At 43.8% G+C, this 23,611-nt stretch overlaps 2 long non-coding RNA genes across 2 annotated transcripts in view; both read right to left on the bottom strand.

Annotated features, from left to right (window-relative positions):
- LOC106991580 (uncharacterized) overlaps positions 1-23,611 on the bottom strand; it is a 117,595-nt gene that overhangs the window by 48,320 nt on the left and 45,664 nt on the right. The gene's annotated exons all lie outside the window — the stretch shown is intronic.
- Positions 1,553-11,039, bottom strand: LOC121817942 (uncharacterized). Its single transcript, XR_006058020.2, has 2 exons — positions 10,821-11,039; positions 1,553-10,678 (listed from the first exon to the last, which is right to left on the bottom strand). It is a non-coding gene; the product is annotated as an uncharacterized LOC121817942 (long non-coding RNA).

Raw genomic sequence — 23,611 nt, 5'->3', positions numbered from 1 at the left:
TCCGACTCTCTGTGACGCCATGGACTATAACCCACAAGGCTCCTCTGTCCATGGAATTCTCCATGCAACAATACTGGAGTGGATTGCCATTTCCTTCTCCAGGCAATCTTCCCAACCAAGGGATCAAACCTGGGTCTCCTGCATTGAAGGCAGATTCTTTACCGTCTCAGCCACCAGGGAAGCCCCAGTAGTGTTCATAGCAGCACTATTTACAAAGCTAGGACATGGAAGCAACCCAGATGTCCATCGGTAGAAAAATGGATAAAGAAGCTGTGGTACATATACACAATGGTATATGATTCAGCCATGAAAAGGAACATATGTGAGTCAATTCTAGTGAGGTAGAAGAAACTCTGTGTGTGCACGGGGTTTCCCTGGTGGCTCAGATGATTAAGAATCCACCTGCAATGCGGGAGACCTGGGTGCAATCCCTGGGTGGGAAGATCCCCTGGAGGAGGGCATGGCAACCCACTCCAGTACTCTTGCCTAGAGAATCCCCACGGACAGAGGAGCCTGATGGGCTATAGTCCATGGGGTCACAAACAGTTGGACACAATTAGGTGAACCTAGAGCCTGTTATACAGAGTGAAATAAGTCAGAAAGAGAAAAACAAATTTTGTATATTAACATATATATGGAATCTAGAAAAAATGGTACTGATAAACCTATTTGCAGGGCAGCAACAGAGGCAGAAACATAAAGAACAGACTTTGGACACAGTAGGGGAAGGAGAGGGTGGGGTGAATTAAGAGACTAGCATTGAAATATTTACACTACCGTATGTAAAATAGATAGCCACTGGAAGCTGTTGTATGGGCACTGGGAGCTCAACCTGGTGCTTTGTGACAACCCAGAGGGGTGAGATGGGGTGGGGAGTGAGGGGGAGGTTCAGGCGGGAAGGGACTTGTGTGTGCTTATGGCTGATTCACACTGTTGTATGGCAGAAGCCAACACAATATTGTAAAGCAATTATCCTCCAATTAAAAAAAAACACAGAAAACTCAAGACACTACTAAAAGAATTCAAAAGCGAGCCATAGGCTCAAAGAAAATATTTGCAAATTATATTTCTGACAAAGAGTTGTATACAGAATATATAAATAACTCTAAAAACCCAACAATAAAAAGAAAAAACAAGCAACCTAATAGCTAACTTGCCAGAAGTCCCAAACACACATTTCACCAAAGAAGATATATGGGTGGCTAACAAGCACATTAAGAGATGTTCAGCATAACTGGTCACTAGGGATAACCAAATTAAAACTACCATGAGGTACTACTACACACCTATTAGAAAGGCTAAAACTAAAAAGACTGACCGACTTGTTTGAATAATTTGGCAGTTTCTTAAAAAATTAAACATACACATACCATATGACCCAGCAAGCCTACTCCTAGGTATTTATCCAAGAGAAATAAAAATGTATGCTTATGATAAATGAATGTTTATACAAGTTTTATTCATAATTATTCCAAACTGGACACAACTCAGATATCTTTTAGCTAGCAAATGGATAAACAAAGTACAGGACAACTATACAATACAATACTACTCAGCAATAAAAAGAAACAATTTATTGATTCACATAATAACATGTATGAATCTTAAATGTATAGTCCTACGTGAAAGAAGTCAGACCTGGAAGGCTACATATATCTTCAGGGGGTGGAGTTGGGAACAGAGGTGACCATAAGGGAATTTAAGGGTGATAAACTGCTCTATTGGAGAAGGCAGTGGCACCCCACTCCAGTACTCTTGCCTGGAAAATCCCATGGATGGAGGAGCCCGGTAGGCTGCAGTCCATGGGGTCGCTGAGGGTCAGACACGACTGAGCGACTTCACTTTCACGTTTCACTTTCATGCTTTGGAGAAGGAAATGGCAACCCACTCCAGTGTTCTTGCCTGGAGAATCCCAGGGTCGAGGGAGCCTGGTGGGCTGCCGTCTATGGGGTCACACAGAGTTGGACACGACTGAAGTGACTTAGCAGCAGCAGCAACTGCTCTATACCAAGAGTTTTTGGTGGTGGCTCTGTGCCATTCTGAGAGTCATCAAATGACTGTGCATTTGACAAAATCCATAAAACAGTACATAACCAAAAATAAAGTTTACTATATGTAATCATTTTTAAAAAATCAAGATATGGAGAGAACCCTAAGTGAAAGGAAAACTGTAACAAATGAAAAAATGAATATTGTTTCTACAGAAAAATGATAATATCATGTAAGATATAAAATATATGTACAGTTGAAACATATGAAAATAAAAGCATAAAAGTTGGAGGTGGAAGATAGAATTAAAGCATTCTAAAGCCTTTGCATGATATGGAAAGTGCTAAAAGTACTATTTTATATTCAACTTTAACAAATCAAAGATGTATGTACAGTGCTCTAAGGAAACTATTAAAAATAAGAATAAAATAATTCATAAATAGCAAGACAATAGAGGGAAGAAATGGAATAATAAAAATATTTGTTTAATCTAAAGGAAGGCAAGAAATGAGAGAAAAAAGAAATACAGAATATGTGCAATAAATACTGAATAAATAAAATGATAGATGTAAACCCAATACATTTGCAGTTATATTAAATATAACTAAGCAAGATAGCCCAATTAGAAAGCAAAATTTTCATATTATATTAAATAAAATAATTGCAGATGTTGTTCATCAGAGTTGTTGTTTAGTTGCTAAGTTGTGTCCTACTTTTTTGTGACCTCATGAACTATATAGCTCATGACGCTCCTCTGCAGGGAATTTCCCAGGCAAGAAAACTGGAGTGGGTTGCTGTTTCCTTCTCCAGGGCAGCTTCTTGACCCAGGGATCAAACTCATGTCTCCTGAATTGCAGATTCTTTACCATGGAGCCACCAGGGAAGCCTCTGTTTATAAGAGAGATCCTTTAAAAATAAAGATGTATTTTATTAATAACATATTTCTCATAAGCTATAGTATATCCATATTATAAAATACTCTCCAGCAACTTAAAATGTTATAGATGAATACTTGCCAAAGTGAAAATATTTTCATAACTATTACGACATGAATTTTAAAAATACTGATGAGTATAAATCATGTAAAATTATGCGTGTAAAAAATTTTGGAAGGAAATTCATCCAGATATTATTCATGGTTATTTCTGAGTTGTTGAACTTCATTCTATTAGTATGTTATAATATTTTTATAACAAGCATGTATAAATTTTCAAAAAATTTAATGTCATATTAATAAAGAAAACTTTAAGCTGAGTTCATAAATAAGTAAAGATTTAGAAAAAATTTTAAGTAAAAGAATGGGAGGGAGTCCTCTGCAAATACTAACAAAAAGAGAGATGGTGTCACTACACTAAAATCAGACAAAATAGACTTTAAGGCAAAAAGCATCGCAAGATATTAAGAGTGATAGTCACAGTGATTAAAAGCACAATCAACCAAGAGGACTGAGTAATTCTAAATGTATATGCATGCAATAACAAAGCCTCAAACTACGTAAAACTGAAACTGACAGACCTAAAAGAAGAAACAGACATTTCTCAATCATAATGGATTATTTTAACATACCTCCCTTAATAATTCACAGAATATATCACAGAAGACATAGATTTTTTAACAGAAGAATATTTTTTAATTACTCTAAGTATCACAGCTGACACATACACAGATGACTAAGAGAGGCCAGTTTTTCTTTAAACTCCTTATTTTTATGTAATACAGAGTGATCCTGCATACCCTTTACCCAGTTTCTCTAAATAGTAACATCTTGCAAAACTGTACCATGATACCATAACCAGGATATTCACAGAGATACAGCCAGGATATAAACCATTTCCATCCCTATGCTACCCTTTCACAGTCATACCCACTTCCTTCAAGCTCCTATCCCCACCTTAGCCCCCGGTAATCTCTAATCTGTTCTCCATTCTATAATTTTCTCATTTCAAGTGTAGTACATAGATGCAATCATTTAGTATAGAACCTTTAGGGCTTGGCTTTTTTTCACTTAGCTCCATTCTCTGAAGATTCATCCAGGTTGTTGTATCAATAGCTTGTTTCTTTTAATTGCTGAGAAGTATTCCATGGTATTGATATGTCACAATTTAATCCTTTACCCATTGAAGGACATCTGAGTTGTGTCCTCTTATTACCTATTGTACATAAAGTGCTATAAAACACTTATGTAAGGGTTTCTGTGTACACATAACTTTTCATTTCTCATTAGTAATGAACTGTTTTCTAATCAGCATACCATTTATTTCCCTTTTTTGTTACAGAGAAAGTAGAAATATTTAAATGGAGGTCAATCAGCAGAAACAAAAACCAAACCAAGCCAAACAAGCAAGCAAACCAAAATATTTCACACTTTGGAACTCAACCAAAAGCACACAGCTAAGAAAAAATTATTTATTAAAACTATCAAGCCATGCATAAGAACACCACGAGTCTATGGCTGTTCACACCCCATTCCCCTTCCCTCAGTTCTATCAGTGACCTGACAACCAGTAGCTTCACTACTGATGCTAGAGGGGGCACATTTTATTTGTAGCATTGTCAGTTGATGAGATAATCCCAGCAGCAAGCAAACAGGGAGGACCATCATCTCCATTAACCTGAGGTTTTAGGCTTGGTGCAGACAAACAAATGACTGGTGGGCTAGCCAGGAATTTATCAAGAAGTTTCAGGAGTTAAGATAGCCATAAGGGACTTGATAAGCTTCTCACATATCCTGGGTTGACCAGAGGCTGTGTGCATGTACAGCAGAGACCAAAGAGGGCCAAAGATACCCATATATCAATGGTCAACAAAGGCTGTGCACACAGGCAGAGATGTGAGGCAATATTAAGGGTGCCAGCAAGTCTGTAAAGGTTATCTTAGAAAGTGAAAGGAGTATAAAAAGTAAAGATATAATGGACAAAACCTTCCTAAATGTATTAAAAATATTAATTTGCATATCCAAGAAGCTCAATAAATCCTAACCAGGATCAATACAAGAGGTTCAAAGTTGGATCCACATAGTCAAATTGTTAAAAGCCTAAGACAAAGAGAAAAGCTTGAAAGCAGCAGGCAAAAATCAACTCATCACATACAAAAGAATAAGAATACACTTAACAGCTGATTTCTCATCACAAACAATGAAGGTTAGAAAGCAGTGGATCAACATATGCAAAATACTGGAAGAAAAGAAAACTGTTCAATCAAGAATTCTGTATCCTGCTAAAATAATCCTTCAAACATAAAAGTAAAATAAAAGCATTTCTAGATAAACATATAGAATATTTGTTGCTACCATGCCTGTCTGCAAGAAATACTAAGCAGGATAAAAGAAGGTGACCCCAATTGATAACATAAATCCACAAAATGAAACAAAGACTGCCAAAAATGATAAATGCATGAGTATATATAAGAGAAACTCTGTGTATATTTTTTCTATTTTTTCTTAATTTCTTTAACAAAATACAAGATTGTAACAATAAATAATAACTCAGTACTGTTTAGTTTATTAACACACATAGATGTAACACATATAACAATCATAGCACAAACAGGAGAATGAAAGATGTGTTAGAAAAAGTTTCTATATTTTACCAGAATTAAGACAGTAATATTCTGAAATAGACTGAAGTAAGTTAAAATGAATACTATAATCTCTAGAGCAACCACTGAAAAAATAACTTGAATACAGTAAGAAAACAAGATAGAGATTAAAATATTTATTGGTTAACTAAATATATAATTATTTAACATAAAATAGAGCAGTAAAGGGGGCTTCCCTCATAGCTCAACTGGTAAAGAATCTGCCTGCAATGCAGGAGACCAGGGTTCAATCCCTGGGTTGGGAAGATCCTCTGGAGAAGGGAAAGGCTACCCACTCCAGTATTCTGGCCTGGAGAATTTCATGGACTATATAGTCAGTCTGTGGGGTGGCAAAGAGTCGGACACAACTGAGTGACTTTCACTTACTCACTCAAGGGCAGTAAAGGAGGAACAGTAAAACAAAAAAGATATGAAACAAATAGAAAAATGGGAGGTATAAATCCAGCCATATCAATTATTACATTAAAAGGGGATGAATTAGGAAACCCATTCAAAGGCAGAGATGATCAAACTGGATTAAAAAAACAAGCCAGGCCAAACCAAGTGCAGTAAACAAGACCACAGATTCAAAGACATAAATAGGTTGAAGTTAAAAGATGGGAAAATATATTTCAGGAAAATAATAATCATAAAAGAGCAGGAGTACTTATATTAATATCAGACAAAATAGACTTTAAGATAAGAACTATCACTAGAGATAAAATGGGAACATTTTATTATAAGTTAATATGAGAAAGTAATGATTATAAATGTATGTGCCCCTAACAAGAGAGCTCCAAAATACATAAATCAGAAACTGATGGAAGTGAAAGGAGAAACAGATATTTCAATAATAATAACAGAGATTTCAACAGCTCGCTTTTAATAATTGATAGAACCACCAGATAAAAGGATATATAATAATTGAATAACACTGTCAATCAACTTGACCTAATTGACATTTTATACAATACCCCCACCCAAAGACTACAGAATAAACATTCTTTTCAAGGGCAAATGGAATATTCTTCAGCATAACCATATGCAAGGCCACAAAACAGTTCTCTATACCTTATAAAAGACTGCAATCATATAAAGTATGTTCTGTGATCAGAACAAGACTAAATCAGAAACCTAACAGAACAAAATAGGGAAAAATGCAAAAAAAAAAAAAAGTATATTAAACAACATCCTTAGAGAAAAAAATCAGTGAAAGAAAAAGTAGAGAAAATCAATGAAGCCAAAAATTGGTTCTTTGAAAAAGTAAACTAAATTGGCAAACCCCTAGCCAGATTACCTAAAAAGTGAGAGAGAAAACAGAAAATACTCAAATCAAGAAAAAAGAAGGTATATCCTTATGGATACTATAAAAATTAGAAGGTTTATGAGAAAACATGAGCAACTTTTATGTCATTAGGTTAGACAATTAAGATAAAATGAACACATTTCTAGAAGTACACAAATTACCAAAACAGACTCAAAAAGAATTGAAAATCTGAATAAAGTTTTGATGAAAAATAAAACTGAGAGTAATTAAAAATGTTCCCACGAAGAAAAGTCTATTCCCAGATGGAATTATTGGTAATCAAATATTAAATATTTAAAGGAGAAACAAAATCAATCTTTTACAAATTCAGGAAACAGTGGAGGAGGGAATATTACTTCCTAGTTCATTCTATGAGGCTAGATTTACCCAGAAAGCAAAGCTAAACATATCACAAAAAAAAATTAATACCCCTCATGAATAGAGACAAAAGAATCCTTAACAAAATACTAGCAAACCAAATTCAGCAATGTATCAAAAGGATTAAACACCATTACTAAGTGGTATTTATCATGGGAATGTAAGGTTGGTTTAATATTTAATATTAAAGATTAATACAGTATATCATATTAAAAGAATAAAGGACAAACCTCATATGATAATTTCAAGGAGAAACAGACAAGTTAACAGTAATAATTGGAAATTTCAATACCTCACTCAGTAGATGTAGAAAAAGCATTTGATAAAACTCAGGGCTAGTTCAAGATTTTTTTAAGTTATGCTGGGACAACTGGATATCCACATGCAAAACAAATGAACTTAGACTCTTAGCTCATACCATAGACAAAAATTAACTTCAAATGAATCACAGTCAAAGAGTTAAACACAGAGTTAGCATATGACCTAGCGATCCTACTTACCATACACATCCAAGAAAACTGAAAACATATGTGCACGCAAAAATGTGTACATAAATGTTGATAGCAGCATTATTCATAACTGCCAAAAAGTGGAGACAACCCAAATGTCCATCAGTGAGAAATGAAAAGACAAAATGGTGCAAATCCATGTAAGTGGAATACTGTTTGGTCATAAAAAGAAAAGAAGTTTTTATACATGCTGGAACATGGATGAATCTTTAAAAACATTTTCCTGAGTGGAAGAAACCAGACACAAAAGGCCTCATATCATATGATTCCATGTATATTGAATGTCTATAGTAGGCAAATCCAGAGAGACAAAATGTAGATTAGTAATTTCCAGAGACAAGGGGGAAGGAGGATTGGGGAGTGACTGCTAATGGGTATTTTTTTTTTTTTCCCAGGTGATGAAATGTTCCGGAATATTAGGCAGTGATGATATTTACACAACTTTGTTAATATATGTAAAAACCACTGAATTTTACCTTTTTAAAGGATGAAATGTATGGCATGTGAGTTTTGTCTCAAAAGACTTGTAACACATTTTTTTTTGAATGGATCATGGACCTAAATCTGCCTAGGACTAGGGCTGGAACCCAGTATTGACTGGACATGGCCCAAGAGAATGGATTGGGGAGGGAATGATGGAAATGTTCTAAAACTGGATTGGGATCATAATTGCACAATCCTATTATTAAAGTTTACTAAAAATCATTACATTGTTCACTAATAATGGGTGATTTTGTGGTACATAAATTTTATCTCAACAAAGCTGTTCAAAAAAACCCCCAAACCCACTGAAAACACACAAAATGTCATAGTAAACAGCAGACAAAAGTTGGGGTGAAATTGCACTTAAAAAATTAAACAAAGAAGGGGAACCAGTGGGAGGCAGTGGGTAGGTACCAGAGTACAGCATGTTCTATTTTATGAGCTCTTTGTGGGTTATAGTTTGTGAAAATTCATTGAGCTATATTCTAATGATATGTGCACTTTTCTGTGTATGTATTATACCACAGTAAAAAGGTTTAAAAAATGGGAGAGGTCATGGATGACCCAGTTATCAGAAAAGTTGAGAGGCTCAGCTATACAGCTGTTCTTGGATCCCTAGAAGATTTTTGTATCCTCACTGCCACCTTCTAACACTAATCTCATTACTAGAGCTAGCCTAAATGAGTTTCTACCTCCTGGGGAAAATCAAGAACACATGGGAACTGGATCTTAAAGGATGAGTAGGAGTTTGCCAGAGAAAGAATGCAAGGAAGTGGGGTAGACAGAGATAAACCCAGACAAAAGCAAATTGCTCTGAAAAAGTCTGGCATTCTTGCAGACCTAGAGAAGGCTCAAATGAAGGTTCACACCCAGAAGTTCAGGGCTCAGAGTTGAGGACAGGTGAGAGAAGAGGCGAGAGAGGAAAGTTAGGTGCAGAGGGCAAAGGGTCATCTATTCCCAGACAAGGCACTTGAAATAACTCCTGTGGGAGTCACAGCCAAGAGAGAATTCTAAGCAGGGGTCAGACTTGCTTTTCAAATAACTCATTTTGGCTGGACCAAGATTTCCTCTGAGTTCAGGAGCCATCTCAGTTGGTATCTACATTTCTTTGCATATTTGCATCTATGCCTCTCTGCATTCTTCTCTTCCTTCTCTCTCTCTCCAGGCATTTTCATGTTTCTGCTCCATCTGAGTATTTCTTTCCATTTTTTTCTCAACACACCACCCCTTGAAGATGTCCTTCAACTGTCTCTATCTTATCTGTACCAAGACACCTTTCCGAGTCCATCTCTGGGATGCATTTTCTCCAGAACACCACCCCCTACCCCAGGCTGAGGTCCTTCACAAACAAGTAAGAGAACTATGAGCTCTTCAGGGCTTTCCCAGTGTACTGGCAAGGTGTCTGGAAGAAGAAGGGCCTGAGCCACCCTCTACTGGGCCGAGTGGGCAAGTCCCCATGCCTGCATGGAACCAATGATCTGGGATCACTACACTCTCATCTCAGATATTCTGATACTGCTCACGTTGGGGATGGGGCTAATAGCTCCCAACGCCCACCTAGCCTCCATCATGAAAACCTACTGCCCAGATGCTCAGACCCTGACCTCCTGCTCTGCAGTGCTTCCTGGCGTCTGCCCACCTTCCTCAGGGGCTGGACCAAGGGGTTAGAGGGGAACAGCTCCTCTCCCAAGCTGAGCCTGGGACTCCTCTCTGGGACAGTCCCCTCCCCTGGGACAAGAGGGTCAAGCTGCTCTTGGAGACATGACCTCAGAGATGTGCAGCAAGGGCCCAGGCCCAATTTATCACCACGGGGCTATAATTAGGTTTGTTAACATACAGTCGAGTGTAGTCTTGTTGACTAGGAACTTAATCACGTTACTATTGAGTTCCTGTACGCATTGCTCCGGGTGACTGTTTTACTTGTAGAGTTATAGCCAAGCCCAACGGGAGGAAATTAGCTTTGGACACAAGTTTGGAGGGGGGTTCTTTTTCCTCCTGACTTTGTCTCCCTCTCCCCACTTCCATGTGAAAATATTTAGCAAACAGTGACAATGATGAAAAACAGTAGGAAACAAAATGTTCTACATTAGTATAAAACATGAAAAATGCAGCAAGGACCCTTAGCGGTACAACATGTGTTATGCTGGCTGGCAGTCCATTAGCTCTGATAGACATTTCACTTACCTAAGTCAAATATAACAGTCTAGTATTCATTAATATAAGAAGGGGCTGTGGAATCAGAGCTACCATCTGGCTGGGCCGACAGAATAATCTACAACTCATGATTAGGTCTAAGGAGTGGGGTTTCACTTTAATCTTTCTCATTGCTCGAAATTTCCATCTGCGCAGTTCGGCACATCATTTTTCTTCAAGACAAATGTGCTGTTTTTCATGTTCCAAAATTAGATCAGAAGAAAACGATTAATCATGTCACGGCCTGGGAAAGGAAACAAAGCTCCGATATTCAGCTCTCCCCTCACCCCTCCCCACCCGCCACTCCCCGGGCCCCCGGACGGTTGCAAGTTTCCCTTTTTTTCCCCCCAACCTCTGGGTTTTCAGCACAACTTTTGGAGACCCACCGCCAGCGGAGAGGAGAAGGGTGGACAGAAGGGAGAGGGCGCCGCCGGCTGGACTCGACGGGAGAGTGGGAGGCGAGGGGCGGGGGCCGGGGCCCCTCGGTGGGGTGCTCCTCGGCCCCCTCCCGGTGACCGCGTGGGGAGAGGGGAGATGTGCGGGTCTGCACCCATCGCCCCGGGAGCCGCGGAGCCCGGCGCTGGGCGCTGCCACGGACCCAGAGTGACAAAAAGGGCTGCGCGGCTGCCTCCCTCCTGCGTCCCCTCCCACGGCCGCCGCGGCCCTGTCTGTCAGCCTGCTCGCAAGTCATAACAAATCCCTGGCGCGGAGCTGAAGCTGAGCATTTGCCGGAGCGTCATGGGGATGATGAATGACCCGCAGGCCTTTGAAGTGCTCTGCCAGTTCAGCTGGGTCCGCGGTGCTGACAGAGAAATATACACAACAGCGTAACCAATAATGAGAACATTAAACATTCCTGCGCCGTGACAGGCTGACAGAAAAACCCAGGCTCCCATCAATCATCGCGCAGATAGAACCTTGACAATTGGCCCCTCACTGATACCCGCGGTCACCTTGCCCTCTCCCCCGCTCGCCCTGGCCCTCTCCCTTCTTCTCCCTCCGGTTTTCCTCTTTCTTTCCTTCCTGGCTCCCCCACCCCTCTTTTCCAGACTCTCTCTCGGAGCCTCTCTACCCTCCCTCTCCTTTTCCTCACAGTCCTCTGCCCTCGGGTGACTGCCTTCTGGGCCTCTCAGAGGTCAAGTGAGGTTTGAGTTACTTCCATTTGGTTAGGTCGCCCCTGCCTGAAAGCAGGCAGAGATGCTACATCGTGGTGAGAAGTATGAGATCTTCAAGTTTATATTTCCAATCCGTGGCTTTTAGCCACATACAAATAACAAAATAATCACTATAAATAAAACCTCATTTGGAAATATTAAAAGTCTAAAACAAGATCCTCGGAGAAAGTGAGGTGTGAGGCCCACATGAAGCCCTTGCTCCCTCCTTTGCAGGGGGAGGGTCTCTCTGGGTTCTTCCTGTGTGATTTGGCCAGGAAACCTCTTTGTGCTGGCCTCTGCCTCCTTCCTTTCAACTGGGCCTATCTGACAGGATCTGATTTCTGATCTGTCTGAAAAGTAAAAAAAAAAAAAAAAAACCAGCAGAGAAACACAAAGATCCCTTCCTTTTTCTCTGACAGGAAATGAAATCTACCCAGATAAAGCATATTGGATGGACCTTCACCGTGCCCCTGACAGAGCTGCCCAACCTCTCAGCCACTCTCTGGACCCTCCAGGATTCCCAACAGAACTTGGTTTGGGTCACATTTCCTGGGCCAAGCCTCTACTCTCTCTGTGCGAAGGCGGGGCATCACCTCAGCCCACATACGCAGATTACTCCTGCCAGGCCCACTCACCACTGGCCAGCAGGGGACCATGATGAGAAGCCAGGTTCCCAGTCCCACCATGAGAACCTGGACAAGGCTCAAATTTTCCCAGACCTCTACTTCTTCATCCAAACATGGGAGAAGTCTCTGCTGCAGGGCTCTTTACCTTCTCCAGGTACAGTTATTTTCCTTTTATTCTTGGAGGGCTTTTCTGTTTTCATTTTGGTTTTTGGGGAGAGAAGACATTCTTGATCTTCCAAAAAGTCATGAAAAACTCCCTACAACCTCCACACATGTATCCAGAGACAGTGAGCAACAAAGGGGATGGGTCACTTCATAGTCAGCCAGGGACCAAGGGTGTTATGAGGAGTTTGGCGGGGATTTGGGGGTAGAGGCAAGAAGGCCTATAACAATTCAAATATATTTGCATATTAAGGCAAGGGAGTCAGTTCAGGTGTGAAGAAGAGAGCATCTGTTGGGGAAACGTCTGCTCCACACTCTAGAGAAGTTTGTCCTTTCTTCTCTGCCCACCTGGAAAGGCCAGCTCTGTTCCCACCACATTTCTGCTTGTTCTGCTTACCTGGCATACAGTGACCTTGCCCTCCTCGACTTCCTATAACCCCTGGCTCAGATGAGCATCTTATCTGCTCAACTAGGCTTGAAGCTACTTGAGGGCTAGAATGGTGGTGTCATGCTCTGCTCTTCTCTGGGTCACCTGGGACCAGGATGAGGTCTTGTTCTGAAGTGCCTACTCACCCATAGCGCCCTACTCTAAGGTACTGCTACAACTAGGTCTGCTCAAGAGGAAGACCTTGCAGGCATGTCTGCACCATATAAGCCTACCATCTGCCACAGATGATCATTCCAGTAGTGAATGCTTATCCCTACAACCAATCAGATTCTCTTTTCCTTGAAAATATGAATTCAGGTAGTGTTTGGGGCTGGAGCAACCATGATGAGCCATGAACATACTGGAGAAGTGGGGGGAAATGCTGATCTTCAAAGTGAAGTAGGAGAATTAGGAGATGGGCAAAAAGAAGCAGATGAGAAATCCCAGGTAGATCCAGAAGATGGCATAGCTTCAATTTTTGACTGGCCCATTCCTGGCCCATGAGTCCTGGTTGCACTGCTTCCTGCCCTTGGATACCTGCAAGATACCTGACCTCTGGGAAAGACGTGTGATCCAGGCCTGGCCAGTCATTCTATCCTATCGTTCTGCCTAAAAAGATTGGCCCAGGGATAGGCATGAGGCCTATGTCAGGCCAATCAGAGTCCTTCCCTGGGTCTTCATATGTAGATTCTGAAAGAGAGATGTTCTCCATTCCTTTGGATTGAAAATAGTGAGCCTAGGACCCCAGAGCTGCCAGCACTAGGCTGCCACTGCCTGGAAGAGGAAACCAGCTGACTGCAGGAGCGAATCAAAGCAGTAGGGCCCAAAAAGACAAGTCTGATGACTTCTTCAGGTCCCTGGTCTAGTTAAGCCTGAAGCCTTCTCTACCACGGACCTTCACAGCAGGTAAGTCAGCGCATTCCCTTTCTTGCTTTTACTAGGTTTAGATATGTTTTTGTCATTTGCAACCCAGTATTCTCAGGTGTTCAGGGCATGTGTCAGTTCAAAAGGATTCACCTAAAATCAATAAATGCTCCTATTCTGTTTTTTTTTTTTTAACATATTCATCCATGAATAAGAATCTGTTGAGGCCCAGAACAAGGAGGGGCTGTAGTGAGTCTTTTCTGATTTTTTCCTCCCCCAAAGTCCTCCCTCTGACCTCAGCCCTCATGCCAGGCAGACAGCTCATTTTCAGGCCAGGCTCAAGCAACTTGCACTTCTGAGCCCATCAGGAATGGCTCTGCCCTAACGCTGTGGAATGTTGGGCAGTCCACGTCCACCTGCCGGACAGGCATGCCTCTATACTAGCATAGCTTCTGCTTTGTTCTGGACAACACATCTGTCTGACCATGAACAAGAGTGGGCAGGGGGCCAATGCCTGGCCCATCCTAGAATCCCATCTGCTCAGCACGGTGATGGCTCCAGAGTTGAGTCCAGGTCCTGAGCCTGGACAACAGGATCCTTCTGAGGAATTTTTAACTAGACCACATTCAGATAGCCTTCATCCTCCAAGGGCACTGATGGGAGGCCACAGCTTTGGCAGCCATATCCCTGCTAAGAGGAGAAGCTGGGTACAAATGATGACATCACCACAGAGAGCAGCAGGACCAGGGAGGGACCTTGAGACCTGACTTTGCTGGGGACCCCCGTTCCCCTCATCACTGCCCTGCTCCAGACTTGGTGGGTTCAACCTACTCTTGAGAAGCCTCAAGTCAAAAGCCCAGAAGCTATCACAAGGCCAGACCCTGGTAAGTGGGGGACAGGATGGTAAGAAACAAGAATGGGAGATTGAGAAAGGAAATGGAGACAAACCCAGGGTGGGGAGGAGTAGAAAGTGGGTTACAGGGTGGTCTGGAGAGAAGGCAGGACAGAGGATGAGGAGCAAGGATGGGAGGGGCAGGGCGTGCAGCCAAACTGGTAGATCCATCTGTCCCCCACGATCAGGGGACAGGGGCAGGGGACAGACGGAAAAAGAGAACATCCTGTTCACGTGTTCATAGACTGCGGGGACGTCACCTGGAGTAGGGAGTGGCATGACATCAGAGAACCAGTCTCCGGGCATCAGGGCCAGGGAGCAGCAGCCTGGGAGGCAGCAGGCAGTGGGGCAGCTACCCCACAGACGGTCACCACACAAGGAGAGGACCATGAGCCCCTCCTGCAAGGACCAGAAGCTGGCTGTGCAGAAGGGCATTTCTGAATCTTTTGGGCAGAAGGTAGACTACATCAAGGGTGCTTGGACTGGAGAACCCTGTGGCCTCTTTGATGTCCTCCCAGCTGACCCACCCACAGAGTCCAGGCCACACCCCTTCAGCTGGAGCCTCCACACCTGAGAACAGGAGATTCCAGGAACACACCTCATTCCCAGTGGTGGGAGCTTGAGGAATGAAAAGCAAGGTTTGCAGAGCTGCTAGGGGCTGGGAGGCATCAGCAGGGGAGGTCAGCTCCTAGGAAGGTCAGCTCCCAGGAAAGTGAGGGCAGCCCCTCCATCTCAGCCCTGGCCATCTGTACAGGGTCCCTGGCAACTGGGAGGTGAGTAGAGAGCACTCTTCCCCCCAAGAGAAAGAGAAAATGCAGGGGAAAGAGGGCAGCAACACTGAGGCAGTATTGGGACTTCCTCTGTGTCAAGCCAGTACCCAGCATTCAACGTGCAGCATCCTTTTCAATCCTCATACATCCTGTGAATGGACACCACTGAGTGCCCTCATCTCAAACAGAAGAAAACCAAGGCACAGAGATGCTAAGCAACTTGTCTAGGGTGACAGAGGTGGGAAGAAGTAGCTTTCTGACTCTGTTTGTCTAGCTCCAGAAATGGTGAAGAAAGAAAGAGGAAGCAGAAGGAATGTCCTCCATACTCTATATGGTTCATAGAGCAATATGTTCTGCACATATATCTACAGCCCTAGCCCACTGTATATATTTGATGGGAACTGCCTTATATTTATGAGCAAAACCTTAAAAAGTTTAATTTTGTAGCTCTAGGCTCTTTATGAAAGTATTTTTATACCTAATCCTATGACTGTGGAAGCACCCAAGAGGCCACCCAATGCAAATGAGGACAAAGAGCTCAAGTCAGGATCCTTCAGGGGCCTAGAACTCAGGTCACTAGACTCTCTCTCTAGTGCTCTCTGCACTTCACTTGGATGCAGAGAAATTAGCAAGAATTTACCATGAGCTACAGCATCATATCTTCCTTTTTCCTGGGTCCTTCCCTGTGGTGTGCTCTTAAATCATCTCTTCAGGAAACAAAGAAACCAGCAAAAACTTGACTTGTAGCAATTGCCATTTTCCATACTGCCAACACTCTTACCACGGTCAATTTCAAGGCTCCAGTGTGATGTCCCTGAACAGCGCTGGGAGGACTCCAGCACAGCACCGTCAAGGAACGATTCCAGAGCATCTGGTGCTAACTGCAAGGACTTTCCAGTCAACCTAACAGTCTTCCTCCAATTTAGCCTGAAATCAATGTGTCTGACATCCATGGAGGCTCAGAGTGAGAGGGTTGCTGATGGCAGAAGAGGGAAATCTGTCCAAGACTTCTAATGCCGAAACAGACCAATGCACCAAAGTCACCAACTAGAAATGGAAATGTCCAAGACTTCTAATGCTGAAATAGACCAATGCACCAAAGTCACTAACTAGAAATGGAAATGTCCAGAATGAATTAAGGAAAATACATCGCTGTGGTTTAGGGAATGGAATCTGAAACCAGATGGGTTCTGTTCAGTCCTAACTAGCTGTATGACCTTGGATAGGTAACTGAATCTATCTGTAAAACTGGGATCGCAACAGGGCCGACCACTTAAGGTTGTGAGGATTCAATGCGAAATGTGAACACAAACCCCTCAGCATGGGGCCTGGCACATAATAAACACTAAACAGATGTTAGTATGTTTATGACTATTACCATTTATGTCTGGTAGAAAATAAACCACAGTCAATAAGAAGGGATTGATCGTTGGACTAGAAGCTCCATGAGGGCAAGGACCTGGTCCATCATGATCTCTGCTGTAACCTCATACATAGAGCAACACCTGGCATTTTTACTGAGGACGCACTTAATAACTATTAATTGCACGTTGAGTACAGCATCTAACGGTCCTTAAATATTTGTATTTCTTTAGCTCTGACTTTAATTGTACTGTTTTAAAACAACCACCAGTAACTCGGTTAATGTTTATGTTTAGTTTTCCTAAAAAGTCATTATATTTAAGAGTGGAAATAAGGGCCCACCTTCCCCTCAATTAACCACACCTACAAAAATCTGTTGGTTTGGATTACCATCCAGATGCAGATCCATTTGGTTGCAGGACAACTAAATAGAGCCAAAGGGCTCAGGTGAAACCCTTCCCAGCATCAGCCTTCCACATGCCAGGTCCTGAAGTGACAGACATAGCTAATCCCTGCCTGGGTCCTGACCCTTGCCCCCACCATCCATCTGGCAGGCCCGAGGATGGTGGGAGAATGTTCAGGACCTGGGTGGCAGCTGGATGGGTTCTGTCTTTCACTTCTGCTCTGCTCTCTCCCCGTGCTCTCCTCCCCCATACCCCCACTCTGTCCCTTCCCCACTATCCGGAGGAGACTCCAGCCTCCTCCTCCACAGGCCTCTCTCCTCAACACTCTCAGCTCTCTCTCACAGGTTGGTTTGTTAGGACATGAAAAATGGCTCTGTGGAATAAAGATGTTTCCCCTCTGATGAGCACATTTGCAGAAGGTATGTCAGAGATCCCGGGGCTGGGGTTGGGCGGCCTCGCAAGAAAGTTGTTTTTCCCCCTCTTCTTTCCCTCCCTCCCCCCTCTCCCTCAGCACCCTCCCCTCTTTGCTTACTTATTGGAAGAGTAATAAATATTGGGCCGACAGGCCCTTCTCACAGTTACAAAGCCTACCTGTAAGCGAGCTCAATAATTAGCAGTCTTGAAGATGATATATGACTTTCATTACCCTTTGGGACTGGAGAGTAAATGAGGACAGAGCTAATTGCCGTGCAAAGCAGTTTGGCATGAATGAGAAAAATGCAGGCCCTGTCTCCTGCCAAAAAAAGGGCCCTATTGCCGCTCTGATCTCAAGGCTGGTTTCTGCCGCAGGAGTTCACTCAGTGTCCATAAATCATGGGCTGCTTACAGCTGGGGCTGCCCTGAGTCGTCAGCGGGCTGTGCGCTGAGTGACAGATCCCAGCCGACTGCATTAGGACTTCAGCTCTCTCCTTTCTTCTCCTCCTCCTCGTCCACTTCCTCCTCCTCTCGGCCTGACCAGAAAATTAAACCCAGACTCCTCCGCGAGGGGAGGCCTGGGTGAGGGGTGGCGGCTGCTGACTTGGTGAGGGTTCTGGATGCCCAGGCCCAGCTGCCCACTCCCCGCACACCATCTCTCCCTTCTCCTAAGGTGCCCTGGACCCCAGGCCAGAAGAGGATGGCTCTGTCCATCCTCCAGAGGAGGCAGGCCCCTCCTGCAATGCTCCAGGCTGAGCTTTTGTCCTTGGTTTGTCATGGAGACAAATGTGGCCTCCCTTCTGGCCGCTTGTCTCCCTCTTCCCCCACCACCCTTTGAGGAAATGCTTCCCTTCCCTTAAAGGGGAAGGACGGACACAGCCACATGTGCGTCTGCAGCCCACAGATGTGCACTAGCCACTGAGGGCGGAGCTAGCGAAGGTGGGGCCCGCTGTGCCAGGGGGCACACCTCCTCGAAATATTTTCTACTCCAGCCCTCAGTCCCACCCCTTGGTCGCTCCTCAAGGAGCCCTGCTGCTGAGGGTCCAGGTGGGAGACTCTGTGGGCAAAGCACAAGGTCTGTCCCCCTCCATTCACTTTCCTGGGGGACGGGGGGGGGGGGGGGGGGGGGGGGGGGGGGGGGGGGGGGGGGGGGGTCCCTCCCTTGTGGGCGGACACCGATTTCACAGTCAGAGTCGAGCTCCCTGGCTTTTCTAGGGCAGTCACATAATTAATTCTTAGTGTGGCCAAATTATATTTGACACTTAATTTAAAACTCAGGGTTCCATAATGCAAAATCCTCTCCTGGCGGGAAGGGTGACAGACACAGTGAGTGTGTGCACGAATTGACAGCCGGGGCTGGAGGGGTGGTTCCCTGTAACTCACAGACAGGGCAGGAGGCTGACTTTTATTGAACAGCTACTTTACATCCAGGGATTCCAGGATTTCTTTCTTTTCTTCTCATTATTCCATTTATTTCCTCATTCTTTTCACAACAACCCTGTGAGGCAAGTGCTCCCTATTGTCTCCAAAGTACAGACAAGTAAACCGAGATCCAACAAGGTTAATTCACTGAAGGTCATCCTTTTAGAAGAGAGGCCAGGCTGGGGTTCATGATCTTGAGAAGCTTTCACTTCTTTCTGCCATTCATTTCCTCCTTTAAGGATAGGGACCTGCTAAGTCACTCACTCCTGTCTGACTCTGCAACGCTATGGACGGTAGTCTGCCAGGCTCCTCTGTCCATGGGATTTTACAGGCAAAAATACTGGAGTAGGTTGCCATACCCTCCTCTGGAGGATCTTCCTGACCCAGGGATCAAACCTGTGTCTCTTATGTCTCCTGCACTGGCAGGCAGGTTCTTTACCACTAGTACCACTTGTTTCAGTTCAGTTCTGTTCAGTCGGTCAGTCGTGTCTGACTCTTTGAGACCCCATGAACCGCAGCACACCAGGCCTCCCTGTGCATCACCAACTCCCGGAGTTTACCCAAACTCATGTCCATTGAGTCAGTGATGCCATCCAACCATCTCATCCTCTGTCATCCCCTTCTCCTCCTGCCTTCAATCTTTCCCAACATCAGGGTCTTGTCAAATGAGTCAGCTCTTCGCATGAGGTGGCCAAAATATTGGAGTTTCAGCTTCAACATCAGTCCTTCCAATGAACATCCAGGACTGATTTCCTTTAGGATGGACTGGGTGGATCTCCTTGCAGTCCAAGGGACTCTCAAGAGTCTTCTCCAACACCACAGTTCAAAAGCATCAATTCTTTGGGGCTCAACTTTCTTTGTAGCCCAACTCTCTCACACCCATACATGACTACTGGAAAAACCATAACTTTGACTAGACAGACCTTTGTTGACAAAGTAATGCCTCTGCTTTTAATATGCTGTAAAGTCTAGTCATAACTTTTCTTCCAAGGAGTAAGTGTCTTTTAATTTCATGGCTGCAATGACCATCTGCAGTGATTTTGGACCCCAAAAAAATAAAGTCTGACCCTGTTTCCACTGTTTCCCCATCTATTTGCCATGAAGTGATGGGACCAGATATCATGATCTTAGTTTTCTGAATGTTGAGCTTTAAGCCAAATTTTTCACTCTCCTCTTTCACTCTCATCAAGAGGCTCTTTAGGTCTTCTTCACTTTCTGCCATATGGGTGGTGTCATCTTCATATCTAAGGTTATTGATTTTTCTGCCGGCAATCTTGATTCCAGCTTGTGCTTCATCCAGCCCAACGTTTCTCATGATGTACTCTGCATAGAAGTTAAATAAGCAGGGTGACAATATACAGCCTTGACGTACTCCTTTTGCTATTTGGAACCAGTCTGTTGTTCCATGTCCAGTTCTAACTGTTGCTTCCTGACCTGCATACAGGTTTCTCAAGAGGCAGGTCAGGTGGTCTGGTATTCCCATCTCTCAGAGTTTCCCACAGTTTATTGTGATCCACAGAGTCAAAGGCTTTGGCATAGTCAACAAAGCAGAAATAGATGTTTTTCTGGAACTCTCTTGCTTTTTCGATGATCTAGCAGATGTTGGCAATTTGATCTCTGGTTCCTCTGCCTTTTCTAAAACCAGGTTGAACATCTGGAAGTTCACAGTTCACATATTGCTGAAGCCTGGCTTGGAGAATTTTGAACATTACTTTACTAGCTTGTGAGATGAGTGCAATTGTGCGGTAGTTTGAGCATTCTTTGGCATTGCCTTTCTTTGGAATTGGAATGAAAACTGACCTTTTCCAGTCCTGTGGCCACTGCTGAGTTTTCCAAACTTGCTGACAAATTGAGTACAGCACTTTCACAGCATCATCCTTCAGGATTTGAAATAGCTCAACTGGAATTCCATCACCTCCACTAGCTTTGTTCATAGTGATACTTCCTAAGGCCCACTTGACTTCACATTCCAGGATGTCTGGCTCTAGGTGAGTGATCACACCATCGTGATTATCTGGGTCGTGAAGATCTTTTTTGCACAGTTCTTCTGTGTATTCTTGCTACCTGTTCTTAATATCTTCTGCTTCTGTTAGGTCCATACCATTTCTGTCCTTTATTGAGCCCATCTTTGCATGAAATGTTCCCTTGGTATCTCTCATTTTCTTGAAGAGATCTCTAGTCTTTCCCATTCTATTGTTTTGCTCTATTTCTTTGCACTGATCACTGAGGAAGGCTTTCTTATCTCTCCTTGCTATTCTTTGGAACTCTGCATTCAAAGGGTATATCTTTCCTTTTCTCCTTTGCTTTTCGCTTCTCTTCTTTTCACAGCTATTTGTAATGCCTCCTCAGACAGCCTTTTTGCTTTTTTGCATTTCTTTATCTTGGGGATGGTCTTGATCCCTGTCTCCTGTACAATGTCATGAACCTCCGTTCACAGTTCATCAGGCATTCTGTCTATCAGATCTGGTCCCTTAAATCTATTTCTCACTTCCACTGTATAAATCATAAGGGATTTGATTTAGGTCATACCTGAATGGTCTAGTGATTTTCCCCACTTTCTTCAATTTAAGTCTCAATTTGGCAATAAGGAGTTCATGATCTGAGCCACAGTCAGCTCTTGATCTTGTTTTTGCTGACTGTATAGAGCTTTTCCATCTTTGGCTGCAAAGAATATAATCAATCTGATTTCGGTGTTGACCATCTGGTGATGTCCATGTGTAGCATCTTCTCTTGTGCTGTTGCAAGAGGGTGTTTGCTATGACCAGTTTGGGCTTCCCAAAACTGGAAGCCTCAGCTGCTTCACAGGGGTGGAAGTCAAGGCTAGACATTGGAGGCATGACACTGAATGCTGGGCTATATATAGCAGCGTAAACAAATGTGGGTTAATTGTCTCTCATAACAGGAAGGCCAAGGCAGGTCATCCAGGAGTGGCAGCTCAACAATGACTTCAAGAACCCAGAGACTTTTTCTATCTTCCTGTTCCATCATCCTTGCATTCTATTGATAGCTTCTCACCTTCTGGTTACAAAGTGGCTGCTGTACCACAAAGCATCATGTCTTCAGTTCAGGGAGGGTAAAGGGTTAGAGAGAGGGAAAAAGGAATTATCTAGTCAAGCCTTTGTCTGCTCATAGCAGATTTCACCCACAGGAAGGTAGAGACCAGCAGGCTGGAGACCAAGGGCACCAAAATGGAAGCCTTATCATCTTATTCATATATGTCACACTCTTGTTTGATATTATCTTTGACAGTCAAATTGATCTAGGCAGATGGGGAAACAGTGGAAACAGTGTCAGACTTTATTTTTTTTGGGCTCCAAAATCACTGCAGATGGTCATTGCAGCCATGAAACTAAAAGACGCTTACTCCTTGGAAGAAAAGTTATGACCAACCTAGATAGTATATTCAAAAGCAGAGACATTACTTTGCCGACTAAGGTTCATCTAGTCAAGGCTATGGTTTTCCCTGTGGTCATGTATGGATGTGAGAGTTGGACTGTGAAGAAGGCTGAGCACCGAAGAATTGATGCTTTTGAACTGTGGTGTTGGAGAAGACTCTTGAGAGTCCCTTGGACTGCAAGGAGATCCAACCAGTCCATTCTGAAGGAGATCAACCCTGGGATTTCTTTGGAAGGAATGATGCTAAAGCTGAAGCTCCAGTACTTTGGACACCTCATGCGAAGAGTTGGGAGGGATTGGGGGCAGGAGGAGAAGGGGACGACCCAGGATGAGATGGCTGGATGGCATCGCGGACTCGATGGATGTGAGTCTGAGTGAACTCCAGGAGACGGTGATGGACAGGGAGGCCTGACATGCTGCGATTCATGGGGTCGCAAAGAGTCGGACACGACTGAGCGACTGAACTGAACTGAACTGGTTATATGGGGGTTGTTCCCTTTTCACCTCCACCTGCAGCTGGGGCTGGACAGGGCCTCACCCCCACACTGCCCCAAGTCTGTGGCACCCATGGGAAAATTCTCATCACTATTTCCTTATCCAACTAGGGGCAGATTCACTTGCTGGAAGCTGCCTCTGTCAGGAAGCAGGCAAGAGACAGGTAGCACCTAAACCAAGGCCACTGGGGTGGGAGGTGGGGTGGGGTTGCTACACTGACTGTAACTAGCTCACTGCCCTTCCCACTGGCCTCCAAGGCCATTTCTGGGCTCCTGGCTGCTGCTGTCACTTGGAGATTTCTGATATCTCCCAAACCTTTCTCAAGAGGCTCCTCCACATGGATGGGAAGAAAGGTGGGAGGTTTCTGAGTCCTGTGGTCCTATCTCAGGCCCTCCAAGTACAAATCCGGTCATATCTCCCTTTCCTCCAGACCCCAGAGGCTTCTCATATCCTTGAGAATAAAGCTCAAGCTCTTTACATTGACCTGCAGTAGGGTGACCTGTTATCCCCTCATCATTATTAGTAGCACCCCTTTCGGTTCCCAATGTGTCCTAGTCTGGATGATAAATTACGTGGTCACCGTATCAAGCAGCAGGCTCGGCATGTTCCCTATCTCTGTCCCCAGGCTCCTCTCCTCTGCTCCCTCTGGTTCACACACCTGCCTCCAGCCAGACAGAGGATTCCTTGAAGGGGCCAATGCCTTAGGACCCACCAGGAACACACTGCTCCGCTCCCTTCCCCTCTCAGTTCTACTCAGCTCTCAGGTCTCATTTCAGTGTCCCTTTTTCA

The sequence above is a fragment of the Ovis aries genome, chromosome 25 (genome assembly GCF_016772045.2).
Source record: "Ovis aries strain OAR_USU_Benz2616 breed Rambouillet chromosome 25, ARS-UI_Ramb_v3.0, whole genome shotgun sequence".
Classification (NCBI taxonomy): Eukaryota; Metazoa; Chordata; class Mammalia; order Artiodactyla; family Bovidae; genus Ovis; species Ovis aries.
The sequence above is the reverse complement of the archived record's forward strand: the minus strand, read 5'-3'. Positions and strand labels throughout refer to the sequence as shown.